Here is a 15,806-nt window from a genome sequence, read left to right on the forward strand (position 1 = left end):
AAAAAAAGGTTTTTTGAGTTCATAGCAGAGCATATATTTTATCTACAAAGCAACAACTAAACATTGTGTACAATGATTCGCGATCGTAATGGGAATCAAAGAGGAACAGAAATAAGATGTGGAAGAAAAGAGGAAGTTTGGATGTGGAATTGAGATGGGAAATGAGGCGCAGTTTTGATGGTTGGTTAGATTGTTGGATGGAAGAGATATGCTGCAGCAATTATGAAGATGCAATGATCGGTGACGGCTCGTTGTCTTTGATCATCATTTGTAAACTTCGGCTATTTTCGGTTGATTTCTGCCATTTTTTGGCTATTTTGGATCATCTTCACTTATCTTTGAATATTTACGATCATTCTCGACCAATTTTGGTTTTCTTTGGCTGTTTACAATCATTTTCGGCGCGTTCTGGTCTCTTTTGGCTGTTTTCGGTTATCTTCGGTTTTTTGGTTTATCCTCGGCTATTTTGCTGTTCTTTGACTCATTTTCTGCCATCTTTGGTTATTTAAGATCAATCTTGATTATACTCGGCTCCTGTTTGTAACGTTTAGTCACATTTGACACCTTTCGGTTGTCTTCGGTCATCTTCGATTACTTTTTGATTATTCTCGATTCATTTTGGTTGTTTTCGGTCATTTATAGTAAGCTACAACCATTTTTGGCTATTTTAGACTATCTTCATCTATTTTCGGTTGTTTTATGTCATTTCCACTATTTTTCGGTTGCCTTCATTCAAATTCGGTTATTGACGTTCATCCTCGGTCATTGTCGGTTACCTTCGGCCATCTTCGGATAGAGTCGGTTATTTTCGGTGAATTTTTGATAATTTTTAATTGTCTTCAGATACTCTCGGCCTTTTTCGGCTAGTTTTGATTATTTTCAGTGAGTTTCAGTAGTATTTGTTCAATTTGAGTTACCTTCGGCTATTTTCGGTAAATTCCGTTCATTGTCGGTGAATTTCACCTTTTTTTTTTTTTTTTTAAAATAAACTTTTTATTCATTAAATTTTTAACTTAATTATGTACAAAGTTTGGATACATTTTATTTGTATTTAAATTTTTAAGGATTCTGGCTTATCGCATTCATCACTTAGTTTTTGATTTTATTTTGAAATTGTTTTGCTTTAATTTATGTTGTGGTTTATTCGGTGTTTCGCGACGCAAGACGAGTGTTGAAATTCGCTTGCAACTTTCCGACGTAGTCCTCAATAGAGGGTATTTTTGCTTCAGTATGTAGATCTGATATCCTTTCATATCTTTTTTTGTTGAGAACAATTCTCAAGAATTTGTTTTGTAGTACTTGTAGTTTTTGTAGATGTGTTTTTGCCATCCGTTCAAATGCTGGACAGCCGTATGTGAAGATGGGTCTCACGGCTAGCTTATAGATGAGAAGTTTGTTTCGAACGTCGAGATGTGAGTTCCTGCTGATGAGGGGATAAAGTAGTCTTAGTGCAGTGTGAGCTCTGTTGGTCACATATTCTACATGCTGCTTTAATGTCACTCTCTTGTCGATTATCATTCCCAGATATTTAGCTTCGGTTTCCCATTTGATGTTTTCGTTGAGGAATTTGATGTTGTCTCTTGGAAGTTGCCTGGAGTACCTATTTGTGATGAATAAGGCTTGAGTCTTCTGTTTGTTGAGATTTATTTTCCATTTGTTCATGTATTGTTGTACTTTTCTTCCAGTGTGTTGTAGATGTGTTACAATATCGGCTGAGTTTTCTGCAGAATGATACAATGCAGTATCATCTGCGAAGAGTGCGATATTGTTAGTTGTTTCTCTTACAATATCATATGTGTAGATGTTGTAGAGAGTTGGTGAAAGCACTGCTCCTTGTGGTACTCGAATTTGATTTCATTGGTTTCTGAGAACTGACCTTTAATAAAAACTGAGAAAGTTCTTTCACTTAGGAAAGATCTTACAGTTTTTATAAGTGGTAGTGGAAACCCTAATTTGATCATTTTAAACAAGAGTCCGTTATGCCAGACTCTGTCAAATGCTTTCTCCACATCTAGGAAGATCATTCCTGTTGATTTCTTCCTGCTTATGTTTTCCTTTGCTGTTTTGATTACTTTGATGAGTTGGTGAGATGTTGATCGTCCTGTGCGAAAGCCACACTGTTGAGTCGGAATGATGTTGTTATCCTCCAGATGCTCGTTTATTCTATTCAGCAATACTCTCTCCAATATTTTGCTTAGGGAACTAAGCAAGCTTATTGGCCTATAGCTGCTCACTTCGTTTGCTGGTTTGCCAGGTTTTGGGATCGGGATTACTTTAGCTTTTTTCCAAACTTTCGGAAAATAGTTAAGTTTGAGACATGTGTTGATGATGAATTTCAAATATTCGAAGCCTTTTGGAGGAAGATTTTTGAGGAGTATGTTGTTGACATCGTCTAATCCTGGTGCTTTAGGATTTTTCAGATTTCTTACAATGTATGAGATTTCCTCTACATTTGTAAGTTCTGTGCAGTCACTATTTTCTCCTTCCAATGTTTCCTTCACTGCGTTGTCTACTTCCTGGGTATGTACTGGGTTGTTGTCCTCAAGTGGATTTTCGTGAGCTTTACGAAAATAGTCACTGAGAACGCTGGCTTTTTCCTTATTAGTGATGAATGTTCTATCTGCATCAATCAACGGTGGCATCGATTTTGAACCTTTCTTGCAATGCTTTGCAATCCTCCAGACTGTTTGGTTTGATGGTTGGATTTCCGAAAGCCGCTTATTCCAGTTTGTATTTTTGAGTTCCTTAATTTTGTCTTTGATGACTTTCTGTAGAATGTTTAATTCAGTTTTGAATTGATTATCTCTGCTGCGTTGCCATCTTCGTCGAAGACTTCTTTTCGTCCTGATTAAGTCTTTGATTTCTGGTGTGAGCTTTGTCGATTCAAAGTTGATCTTTCTCTTCTTCACAGTTTTGTTTCTTGAATCCATGATGAGTTCTGAGAATACTTTGATATGATGTTCTATCTCCTCTACGGTGTTGCATGGGTTTTCCAGAGTGCTGTCTTCGATGCGACGAGTTATATGAGATTTAAATTTTTTCCAGTTGGCATTTCTGTAGTCATATCTGTAAACTGTGTTGTCTGTTCTGTCAACTTTGGATGTCCTGATTTGAAAATACACAGCGCAATGGTCACTCATTGCCTCTGTGCATTTTAGTTCTGTAGTGTTCAGACTGGAATTTGAGAGCATTAGGTCGATTGTTGATACAGATTTCGTCGGATCTTCTGGATAATACGTTGGTGAATCGGGGTAGTAGATCATGAACTCCCCGGACATATCCTGTAGTATTGTCCCGGCTTTGTTTGCTACGTTGCAATTCCACTCTCGATGTTTTGCATTGAAGTCTCCGCAGATGTAGTAGTTTCCTCTGATGTTTGTTATTTTGTTGATGTCATCTCTTAGATGATCGTCTATTTCCCTTCCTTTGCTTCCTCCTGGAAGATAGACGGAGAGGATGTGGCAGCTTATTGATTCGTTGATGAAGACTTTTATTCCGATGCATTCTATTAGCTTTGTGTTGTAACTTGGTTGAAGCTGATGTTTTAGATTTCTTTTGACAATGATCGCAACACCACCTTTTGGTCTGTCAATGCGATCAAATCGATGAATTACGTAGTCAGGATGCGAGTCTACTTTGGAGTTTGGTTTTAGGAATGTTTCCGATATGCACGCAACATCAACGTTTTGCATGCTGAGGTAGTCGAGAAATGCTAACATCTTATCTGCAAGGCTGTTAGCATTCCAGTAAATTACGTTGATTCTTTGGTGACTACAATCCATGTTGACTCATGTAGATTTTGGCAACTTTTTGGCCGATGGCTTGTTGTATCTGTTCCTCTTTTAGGTACTCTGGCTTTTTGGTGATGATTTCGATGAATGAGTTGATGAAGAACATGCATTCATCGATTGTGCCTTGGGCTGGTGAAATTTGTTCCTTTGTATTACCACTGGATGAAGGTTCAGGATCGACCTTGTTTGTTTCCAAGGTTAGTGAATTGAAGTCTAGGTCCATAATTTCTACAACCTGTGTTGAGTTCTGTTGATGATTGTTATTGGTCTTTGGCTTTGACCTGTTGTTATTTCCATTCCTTCCCCTTCTCCTGTTTCTTCGTGTTTTGTTTTGATTTCCCTGATTTGAGGGTTTCTGCTGTGGATGATTATTTTGTGATTTTATGGTGACTGGTGCGGAGGTTTCAGAAGCTGGTTTTCTAGATGTTGTTGGTACCGGTTCTGGGATACTCCTAGCTGGTCTTTGTGATGTAAATTGATCAGATCCGCCTGATCGTTCACCTGCTTTTGATGTTGGTGGAGCATTCCTTTGTCCAGCAGGATTTCGTGGAATCCTTTGTTGTTCACCTGATGGTCTGTTTTGATTTCGGTTGTTGTCGTTCGTTGATTTAGCTTTCCACTTCTCGATTATTTGTTTCCTGATGTTGCATTCTTGTGAGATTGCTGTATGTTTCTCGCCGCAGAAGTGACACTTTAGTTTTTCGATTGGGACCTTGTTGGTTTCAATCGAAATGTAAGGACAGGTTTTTGAATCATGCTGTTCAGAGCATCTGAAACAGATTAGTGGTTTGTTACAACCACGTTGTCCATGACCAAACTGCAAACATTTCGAACAGAAAGAAGGTCCGTTACGCCTGTTGTTGTATTTAGCCCATTTTACTTTGAAGCCGTAGACACAGTTAACCTTTCGAAGGTTTTCCAAAATGTTACCTTCCTGTACTTTATTAAAATACAGAAGGTAGTTCTGGTCGTCGTCGTTTTCGTGTCTCCTTTGTTTCATTGTCATTTTGACAATTTTAACTGGTGATATGTTTTCCGTTTTCAACTCCTTTTCCAAGTCTACGATCTCCATCATTGGAAGTCCGTAGAGCACGAATTTCATCTGTGGTTCCTGGTTTGCATAGGTGTGAAAGTGGTGTTGTTTTTCTCTGAGGAGTTTGATGAATCTGTCGTAGTCGTCCCAACTCTCCGTTGATACAACTTTTGTTTTGAGTTTATCCTTTTTGACGTTGATCATAAAACTCCTGGGTTGGTTGTTGATCTGGTTCATCAACCTTCTGATCTCCTGTCCTCCACCACTAATTATATGGATCGGTGGTGGTTTTGGTTTCTGCTGTGATGTTACGTTGATGTCTTTCGATGATGATGATATTTCACTTTGTTTTGGTTGTTCTGGTGCTTTGCTGTTATCTCCGCTGAAGTTGAACAATCTGTTATCGTACAGATTCGTCCTGGCATTTGAGAAGTCAAATTGTTTTTTGTTGTCATCTTTCTTTTTGCTAGCACTAGATATCTTTTTGGCTGGCGCACTGAAGATTTCAAGTTGGCTGCGACGTTTTTCTGCCCTTAATGGTTGGACGAATTGATCCATTGTTGTCTGTTTTGTTTTGAGATTTTCCATCTCAATGTCATGTTGCTTTTCGTTGTTTATATCCTCGGTGATGAGAGTTGTCACGGGTGCTGAATCTTGTTGTTGAGATTCAGGTTGTTTTTCCGAAAGTTTTTGGTTACTTTCCTCGTTGTTGAGATTTGTTGTTGTTTCTACCATTTTACCGAACAAGTCAAAACACGTCTGAACAAGTTGAACTGAGATTCGAAACTTTAATCTCTGTTGTTGTTATCTGGAGCTTTTGAGAATTTTGAATTAATTGCGGAGCGAATTAAAAACACGTCTGTTCCCTTTGACGGACCGATGTGAACTGGGTGAATTTCACCAATTTTTGATCATTTCAGGTTATAATCGGCAATTTTCGATCATATTTGTTAAAATTAGGTAATTTTCGGTTATTTAAGGTAAATTTTCGTTCATCTTCGTATATTTTCTGTTGTTTTCAGGAATGATCGTTTGTTTTCGGTTATTATCGATGATCTTGGGTTATCTTAGGTCATCTTCAACTACTTTTGGCTAATTTCGGAAATATTGGATAATATTCAGTTGTTTCCGAACATCGTCGGTTATATTCGGTCATCTTTAGTCGTTTCCGGATGTTTTCGGTAATCTTCGGTTTATTTCGGGTATCTTCGAGTATTTTTCGGATATCTTCGTTCATCTTTGATCATTTTCAAATGTTTTAGGTAATCTTCGGTTTCTTTCGGATAATTTCGGGTATCTTCGGTCATTTTAGGTTATTTTTGATCTTATTCAGTTCTATTTTGACCATTTTTAATCGTATTTGATCGTTTTTTTGTTAGTTCTATCAATTTTGGGTTTCTTTTGATCATTTTGATTGAATTTTGACATTTTTGATCATTTTTTTACTCAAAACCTTGTTCAACTTCAACCTCTACCCTCCCCAGTCCCACCCAGTCACCCAAATCACCAACCATCTCATCATCTAGATAAAGCTAACCATGAACTTCAAATAACGTGTTGTTTTATGTTACAAAGCCAGCAAGCAAGCAAGAAAAGAAAGAAAGAAGAAAAGCTACAAAAATGTGTGTAAAAAAGATGAAAGAAGAGGAATATGTGGAATGAGGGAACGAAGTTAATTGGTTAAGAAAACACACAAAACATAACAGCAAGAAAGGCACTTTGCTTCTCGTCACGATCTACTCAACTTTATACAGCTGCACATGTGTGTGTAAGTTTGAATAATAAAAATGTATGTTGGCGTTCCATTCAATTACCAGGTCATTGTACCATCAGCAATGAAGCGAGTCGAAAATGGAAAAGAAAGAAATGGAAAAAATAAAGCTTGCTTGATGCTCTTGAATGTGTACAGAATGGAGATCACGAGTATCGTTTTGAGATCATTGAATGAAAATGAAAATATTTATGCAAGATTTTTTTCGTTTTTGGAGATCTATTGTGGAATGCCTGAGTATTTTTTGGGGCTTAACATGTGATAATGTTGACCGAATTTTTTGAGGTTATTTTCTGGTTTTTTGAGGTTATGTTGATCAATTTTGAGGTTATTTTGGTCAATTTTGAGGTTATGTTGCTCAATTTTGAGGTTATGTCTTCCTTTTTGAGGATATTTTGCTGAATTTTGAGGTTATGTTGCTCAATTTTGAGAATATTTTGCTGAATTTTGAGGTTATTTTGTTCAATTTTGAGGTTAGGTTGCTCAATTTTAAGGTTATTTTCCTTAATTTTTAGGTATGTTGATCAATTTTGAGGTTATGATGTTCAATTTTGAGGTTATTTTGATAAATTTTGAGGTTATTTTGCTCAATTTTAAGGTTATTTCCCCAAATTTAGAGGTTAAGTTCTTGAATTTTGAGGTTATTTTGCTAAATTTTGAGGTTATGTTGCTGAATTTTGAGGTTATATTGCTTAATTTTGAGGTTAACTTCCTAATTTTTGAGGTTATGTTGCTCCTAACTCAAACAATAATCATAACAACTTCAATTAATTGCACAAAATTGCATCAAGCCATGCACAGCTAGTAAAACTCTTACTTTCCTCAACTCAATCACTCAATAAATCGCAAACTTAGCTGCAACAAGACACAATTTCCAATTTCAGCTATAAAATTAATTTAATTTTTACATGATTCACTTTCATTTTTTTTTTCATTTCTTTCGCTTTCTGTGAAATTTTTTAAAAAGCATTTCCAACAACAACAAGCGCGGCATTGGCAATGGCAGTTCAGCTAATAATAATTGAGGTGAACTAAGCAAGAAGAAGTTGGGGCGTCAAAATCGAGATGAGAAAGTGAAACAGTGCCGCATTGACCCACTTTGAGTTCGTTTGCCTTCTTTCACCTAAACACACACTCAGTTGTTGTAAGGCATTGACTTTAGTTGACTTTGTACTGAATAATTTAATGAGATGAGCTTGAAGATATGAATGGAAAGGAAATTGTCGTGGAAATTGTTGTCGCTTTTGATGATGTGAAAGGTGCACATTGAACATAACCTCAAAATTCACCAACATAATCTCAAAATTCACCAACATAACCTCAAAGTTGAACAACCTAACCTCAAAACTGAGCAACATAACCTCAAAATTGAGCAACATAACCTCCAATTTGAGCTACATAACCTCAAAATTGAGCAACTTAAACTCAAAATTCAGCAGCATAACCTCCAATTTGAGCAACTTAACCTCAAAATTAAGCAAAATAACCTCAAAATTCAGCAACATAACCTCAAAATTGAGCAACATAACCTCAAAATTGAGCAACATAACCTCAAAATTCCCTCAATTCTAATGACTCAGCAACATCCTTAACAAATAACTTTCCTAATTCAACGACACTTTTGTGCCTAACATTAATCCCATTTGTCTATTTGTCATTGACAGATTAAAAGCTACGCACAAATGTGTGTGCTTGTGTCTATTGTCACATTCGACCTTTTAAGATCATCTCAACTTTGTCCTGAACATCATCAATCAATCAATGTAAGTAAAGGAGAAGAACTTATTGAGGAGATGAATGACTGAAGTTAGGCGGAATTCAATAAATTTGTGAGGATTTGGTGGAAGTTAGGCGGAAAATTTTGAGGTTATCCAAACAAAAATTGAGGTTATGTTTCGATTTTGAGGTTAAAATCAAAATTTTTGAGGTTAGAATTCCAAATTTTTGAGGTTAGAATTCTCATTTTGGGGTTAAATTTTGAATTTTTTAAATGCAAATCCAATTTTTTGAGGTTAGAATTCAAAATTTTTATGATTTTAATCCAAATTTTGAGGTTAGACAAAAATATTTGAGGTTAGAATCTAAATTTTTGAGGTTAGAATTTAAATTTTTGAGGTTAGAATCCGAAATTTTTGAGGTTAGAATCCAAATTTTTGTGGTTAGAATCCTAATTTTTGAGGTTAGAATTCTCATTTTTGAGGTTAAAAAGCAATTTTTTGAGGTTAAAATCCAAATTTTGAGGTTAGAATCCAAATTTTTGAGGTTAGATTCCAAATTTTGAGGTTAAAAACCAAAATTTTGAGGTTAGAATCCAAATTTTTTAGGTTAGAAGCTAAATTTTTGAGGTTAGAAACTAAATTTTGAGGTTAGAATCCAAATTTTGAGGTTAAATTCCAGAGTTTTGAGGTTAAATTCCCAAATTTTAAGGTTATTTTGCCAAATTTTGAGGTTAGAATCAATCTTATCCTCAACAAAGCACTTCAACCTCCAAAAATAATCCACAAAAAATCCAATAATCATCCACAACCACATAATCATATCCTTCAGCCGAACTTCCATCGAATCAAATCCGAGGCCAAAACCGAATACAAAAAAAAAAAAAAATTGGGCCTTGATTGTGCCATAAACCCAACAAATAAAAGTTCAAGGACGTTGTGTGCGTAACGTTCATCACACGCATTGAACAGAAAATGAGTAAGGAACAAAGAATAAGAAGCTTTCGTCCTCATGGCTCATGCCATTCAAGGACACATTGCCGTTGATCTGACTTGAACTCAATTTTTCTCTCTCTCGAACGCTCTCAGGAAGGAAATTTGAAGGTTGAAGCCTTTTTTTTTTTGGTGTGTGTGTGGGATGAGGGGTGTGTGGGTGGGGTTGATGTGGGGCGTCACTTCCTTGTTGAGTTATATCGGTGAATATTAATCTATGGAACGAGATATGAATGGCAACTTTTTCCATTATTATCATCATGATTATAAGCTGTGACCTTTTCAAGGCTATTTAGAACTGATGGAAATGACAATTTGAGTAAGCTTGGTGGTTGCTGTGTTGGGAAATCCAGTTTCTTGAAGCTTGGTCAAGTGACGCTCGGTCAAGTGAAGCTCGGTCAAGTGAAGCTCGGTCAAGTGAAGCTCGGTCAAGTGAAGCTCGGTCAAGTGAAGCTCGGTCAAGTGAAGCTCGGTCTTGTGTAGCTCGGTCAAGTGTAGCTCGGTCAAGTGAAGCTCGGTCAAGTGAAGCTCGGTCAAGTGAAGCTCAGTCAAGTGAAGCTCGGTCAAGTGAAGCTCGGTCAAGTGAAGCTCAGTCAAGTGAAGCTCGGTCAAGTGAAGCTCGGTCAAGTATGAAGCTCGGTCAAGTGAAGCTCGGTCAAGTGAAGCTCGGTCAAGTGAAGCTCGGTCAAGTGAAGCTCATTCTGGTCAAGCTCGATCCCGAACTTCCAGGTGTAAATGGGCTCGGTTTTTTAAGCAAAATTGCTCAAAAATTCCCTAAAAACAAACAAAAAAATCCCAAAAACACCTAATTCCACCCCCAACCCTTCCATAACCCCATCCACAAATTCAATCCACCTCACACCTTTCTAAACAATCCACCGATCACATCCAACTAATCAGTTGATCTAGGTCAAGCATTCGCATGCATACCAAAAATATCATTTTACAGCACACAAAATGTTCAATAAGAAAGTCTGTCGTTTGATCACACATGAAAGTGAATGGGTCTGTAGCTCAAATGGTAGAGCGCTCGCTTAGCATGTGAGAGGTACCGGGATCGATACCCGGCAGATCCACAAGGATTTTAATTTTTTTTTTTCGTTCTTTTTTTGAAATTTTTGATGAATTTTTTTAATTATTTTTAGAAAATTGATGAAGATTGTATGAAGGAATTGGAAGTAAAGAAATGAGGAATTGGGATGGAAATTGGATGTGTTTCATTTTCCGGACTGTTCCTAGACAGAGAAATGCTTGACTTTTGGTATGCATTTGGTAATTTTGTAAATTAATGGCATTAATGTTTGAAAATGGCATGAATCGTATGCCGTGTGCGGTTTTGGTCGAGGCTTTCCACCAAGCTTGTGCCGTGACACACAGGTTGTCCACCACTGGGTTAATTGATCCAAAATCCAGCATTAGGTCGACATGGTAATCTGGCATGGCCTAGAATTGTCGGCATGATCTGACCAAATCAGAATCAAGCCGGCCCGATGCCGGATTTTGGATCAATCACCCAATTTATGCTGTCCGGATGACTCCATAGCTGGAGTTCAAATCAAAAATAAAGCAGAATATCCATAAATAAATTGAAAGTCATAAGTAGAAGCCTTAAAAAAGTGAACATAACAAATTTAAAATGTTAAAAATGAAAATTATTTTTTTCCCTGTTCCAGACACATTTATTGATTTTCTCATCATCCTGTATCATTTCCCCAATTTTCTCCTGTTTTTAGCATTATTTTGTGAATATTGAGGTTAAAAACATTAAATTTTGTCAATTTAGGCAAAATTTGGAAATTTAGGAAGTTTAATGCCCTTCAAAGACCGAAGAAGACCGAAAAAGACCGAAGACGATCGCTGATGACCAAAAATTGCCGAAGATGACCGAAGATGGCCGAGAATGACCGAACTCAACCGAAAACCAAAGAAAATGCGTCTTAAACTCCCACAAATTCTCATCAAACTTCACAACTCAAAAGTCCAATTTTCCATCCTGGTTTTCACATTTTCATGTATTTGTGTCTGCAGTGAAATTATTATTATTTTTTTTGTATTGCCATTTTCATAGACAGCACAGTAAGCCCAATATACTATGCAATGGAACTAGAGCAAGCTAAAATATTGAAAAGGAAACGAGACGAACTAAAACGTAAAAAAAGGAAAAGTCGAATGGGAAACAAAAGTTTCAGGAATGGGGAGCTTTTTAATGTTTTTTGCAGCACATAATCGATTATTATTAAGGTAAAAAGGAAGACTGTGAACTGCAGACTGTAGGAATAATGAATGAAATTTTCGTCGAGTTCAGCCACTTGCAGACAATAAAGAAAAGTTATGGGGAAATTTTTGGGAGTTAAAGGGGTGTGAAACTATAAAAATTTGAAACTAAAGGGGTGTTAAGCTATGGAATTTTGATATTCAAGGGGTGCAAAAGTATGCAGTTTAGTACTGAAAGGGTACAAAACTACACTAAATTTAGAACTCAAAGGGTGCAAAACTACACAGAATTTAGTACTCAAAAGGGTGCAAAACTACACAGAATTTAGTACTCAAAAGGGTGCAAAACTACACAAAATTTAGTACTCAAAAGGGTGCAAAACTACACCAAATTTAATACCCAAAGCGTACAAAACTACGACAAATTTAGTACTCAAAAGGTGCAAAGCTATGCTGAATTTTAAAACTGAAAGGGTGCAAAACTACGCCAATTTTCACATTTCCATCCCCACGCGACACCAAACAAAAACACGCAAAATTATTCCCGACCGATTTCAATGTGACTCTTGTGAATGTCATCGAACCCCAATTGGAGCAACTCCTTCAATCCACAACAACCCCAATTTTAAAATTTTTTGCATCCCAGACAGCATTGGAATGAGTTGGAATTGTTGCCAATTTTTCTTCCCAGTTTCAGTTTTTTCTGTGCTGCATTTTTAGGGAAAATTTTTTCCCTTATTTTTTCGTGCAAATAAAAGAGAAAAATCATGTCGCACTAATACAACTACAAAAAGGCACACAAACACATACAAAAAGTGGAAAATTTTCCGTCGGGATTTTGCTTCCCTCAACAAATAATTTCGGGTCGGTTCTTTTTTGGGGTGGAACAAGGCGAAGATGGAATGAGTTGAAAATTATTCCAAGGGCAAGGACAGAGTAAAGCATGCGCAGTGCTGTAAACCGGCATGTGTCGGATGATAACTTTGCGTGTCTTCAGCTTCCTCACGAATTTTTTTTTTGTTGTTGGTGCTGATGTGGCAGGGGTGTAGAAGAAAAATTCACAAAAAAATGGGGGAATTTGACCCCAAATTAATGGACATGTTCAGTACAAAAGGACAAGATCAGTTTAAAATTTAGTACAAAAAGGACAAATTTAGTTCAAAATTTAGTACAAAAAGGACACGTTTAGTTCAAAATTTAGTACAAAATGGACACGTTCAGTTCAAAATTTAGTACAAAATGGACACGATTAGTTCAAAATTTAGTACAAAAAAGGAGACGATCAATTCAGAAATTTGTACAAAAAGGACACATTCAGTTCCTTTCCCCTCAATTTACCCCTGCATCACCGGCATGATGGAAGACTTTTCCTCACTGTTAATGCTGCACATGTGACTGTGTTAGTGACCAAAAGGAAGAAAAAAAAAATGTTGAAAATTGTTCAAGAAAATGAATTTGTTGTTGTAGGTTCAAGATGTGAAGGAAAAGGAAAAAAGAATCAAATGGATGGGAAGGAGAGGAAAAATGATGATTTTTCATGAACAACGAAGGAAAACTTTTTTTTGGCGTGGAAAAACAAGAAGGGAAGAAAAATAAATAAATATGAATTATAATGGCATATAATGGGTGCTGGAGATGGCATTGAAGACTTATGGGGTATTTTTTTGGAGGAAATTTGGAAGGGAAATTTGAATAAATTTGAACTGAACTTGTCCTTTGAACTAAACGTGTCCTTTGGAATTAAGTCCGAATTAAATTTTTTTTATTGTACTCAATTTTAAACTAAACTTATCTTTTTTGTATTAATTTATGAACTAAACATGTCCTTCTGAATTAATTGTGTCCTCTTCAATTAAAATTTAAACTGAATGTGTCCTTTTTGTACTAAACGTGTCCTTTTGTACTAAATTTTAAACTGAAATTTCTTTTTTACTGAATTTCAGTACTGAACTTTTCCTTTTTGTACTAAATTTTGAACTAATTGTGTCCTTATTAAACGAAATGTTAAACTAAACGTGTTCATTTGAAGAAAATGTGTCCTTTTATATTAAAATTTGAACTGATCGAGTCCTTTATGGTACTAAATTTGGAACTGAACGTATCCTTTGTTCTAAAATTTGAACTGAACGAGTCCAATTTGTACTAAACCATTCCAAACATTTGCCTTAATTTGACCAAAATTCCAACCAAGCCTTAACCTCCATAAATTCCAAGAATCCACAACATACCATTGACTATCATCAACAGCCTCATCCTTACCACCATGACTAGTCATCATCATTTTCCAAGAAAATTCCTCATGTGTTTTCCTCTCCAAAAATAATAATTCAGCCATGAGTCACAAAATCAGCCCAAAATTAAATCAAGACAAGCAAAAAAAACTTTTCTGTCTCTAAAAATTTCTTCTTTTATGTTGGCAATAAGGAAGCATCAAGCAACAACAACAAGTCAATCGATTTCCTGAAGCATTTTTGTGAATGACTCATTGGGAAATAAAGTAAGAAGGAATCGAAAATTAAGCAGTCACAGCATCAGTGCGGCACATTTTTCTTTATCTTGCCTAGCAACATTTTTTTTGTTCCTTTTTTTGGTGCCCTTCATCTTGGGACGGATGTTGCTGCCTCTAACGACGGGCAATTTTTCATCCACAAGCCACGTTGTTTTTTTGCTCTGTGAAAATTTTTCCTTCATTTTGTTCATTTTTTGCTTTATGCTGTTTCTATGTTCTTATTATGATGAAAATCAAGCATTAGTAGATATGGAAATGGCCAGGCTGTGCGTCTCAAGCTGAGTGTCACTGTCAAGCTGAGCGTCACAAGCTGAGCATCATTGTCATGCAAGGTAAGCGTCTTCCAAACGTTTCTCCAGCTGAGCGGCAATTTAAGTCCATTCGTTTCTCAAGCTGAGCTATATCTTAAGTCCATGCGTTTCTCAAGCTGAACATCATTTTAATTCCACGTGTTTCTCAAGCTGAGCGTCATTTTAATTCCATGTGTTTCTCAAGCTGAACGTCATTACAATTCTATGCGTTTCTTAAGCTTAACTTAAATTCAATTTCATGTGTTTGTCAAGCTGAGCGTCATTGTGGTTCAGTGCCTTTTCCAAGCTGAGCGAAATTCAAATTCCATGCGTCTTTCAAGCTATGCATAACTCTGAAGCCATGCGTTTCTCCGGCTGAGCGTCAATCTGAGTTCATGAGCGTCAATCTGAACTGAACATTACTTTTCCTCTTCCAAATATCATCTTTCCTCCTTCCAATTTCCTCATTCATCCTCAACTCATCTCAACATTCCCCTCCTAATTTCTTTGCATCTGACATTGAAAATTTATTGACGATTCCAACATTTGATACCGAAATAAAAGAAAAAAATTCTCTCATTTTTTTTACTGCCTCTTATTTTGGCATTGGCATTGGCATTAGGGTAAGGTTGAATAAATAAATTTCAACATTTTCCACATCCAAACATGATTTTTACTCACTTTTCTTATTCGAAGGGTGAATCTTAATGCGGTTGATAAAGATTCTTAGGGGTGATCTGGTAAGAAAAAATCGATAAAGTTGACTTGGAAGTGGATGAAGAAATTTTTTGGGATTTTTGTGAGTTTTTGTAGATTTTAAGAAGATGTTAGGATGATTAAGGGACACGGCTAGTATAGGTTGTTAATAAGAGGACACGTTCAGTATTAATTTAGAACAAAAAGGAATTTTATGTTCAAATTCAAAACAAAAGGACACGTTTAGTACAAAATTTAGTACAAAAGGACGCGTTCAGTCCAAAATTGAGTACAAAAGGGATACGTTCAGTTCAAAAGTGAGGAAAAATAACATGATCAGTTCAAATTTCAGTACAAAAAGACATGATTAGTTCAAATTTCGGTACAAAATGGACACATTCAGTTCAAATTCAAAAAAAGAACACGGTTAGTTATCATTTTAGACCTAAATGACACGATTAGTTCAAAATTTGTACTGAATTTAGTCAAAATTTAAGATTCAAAAGGACATATTCAGTTTAAATTTAGTACAAAATGGACACGATTAGCACAAAAAGGGTCACGTTCAGTTTAAAAAAAATTAAAATTCAATCCAAAATGCAACTAAAATTCACTCACAAAATCATCACATCAAATGCATTCAATTTCTGATAACAAAAACAGAAAACTTCAATTTTTCTCACATCAAATTCTTATCAATTTTAAAAAAAGCCACTAAAGACCCCCAAAAATTAAAAAATACTCAAGGTCAGCATGACATAAAGGTTCTTGAACTCGTCCCAAAGAAACACAAT

At 36.1% G+C, this 15,806-nt stretch overlaps 1 non-coding gene across 1 annotated transcript; it reads left to right on the forward strand.

Annotated features, from left to right (window-relative positions):
* The first annotated feature begins 10,306 nt into the window (after positions 1-10,306).
* Positions 10,307-10,379, forward strand: TRNAA-AGC (transfer RNA alanine (anticodon AGC)). Its single transcript has one exon. It is a non-coding gene; the product is annotated as a tRNA-Ala (tRNA).
* Positions 10,380-15,806: the final 5,427 nt, after the last annotated feature.

Source organism: Chironomus tepperi, unplaced genomic scaffold (genome assembly GCF_022539635.2).
Source record: "Chironomus tepperi strain 1889 unplaced genomic scaffold, CSIRO-AGI_Ctep_v1 contig_7, whole genome shotgun sequence".
NCBI classification, from domain to species: Eukaryota; Metazoa; Arthropoda; class Insecta; order Diptera; family Chironomidae; genus Chironomus; species Chironomus tepperi.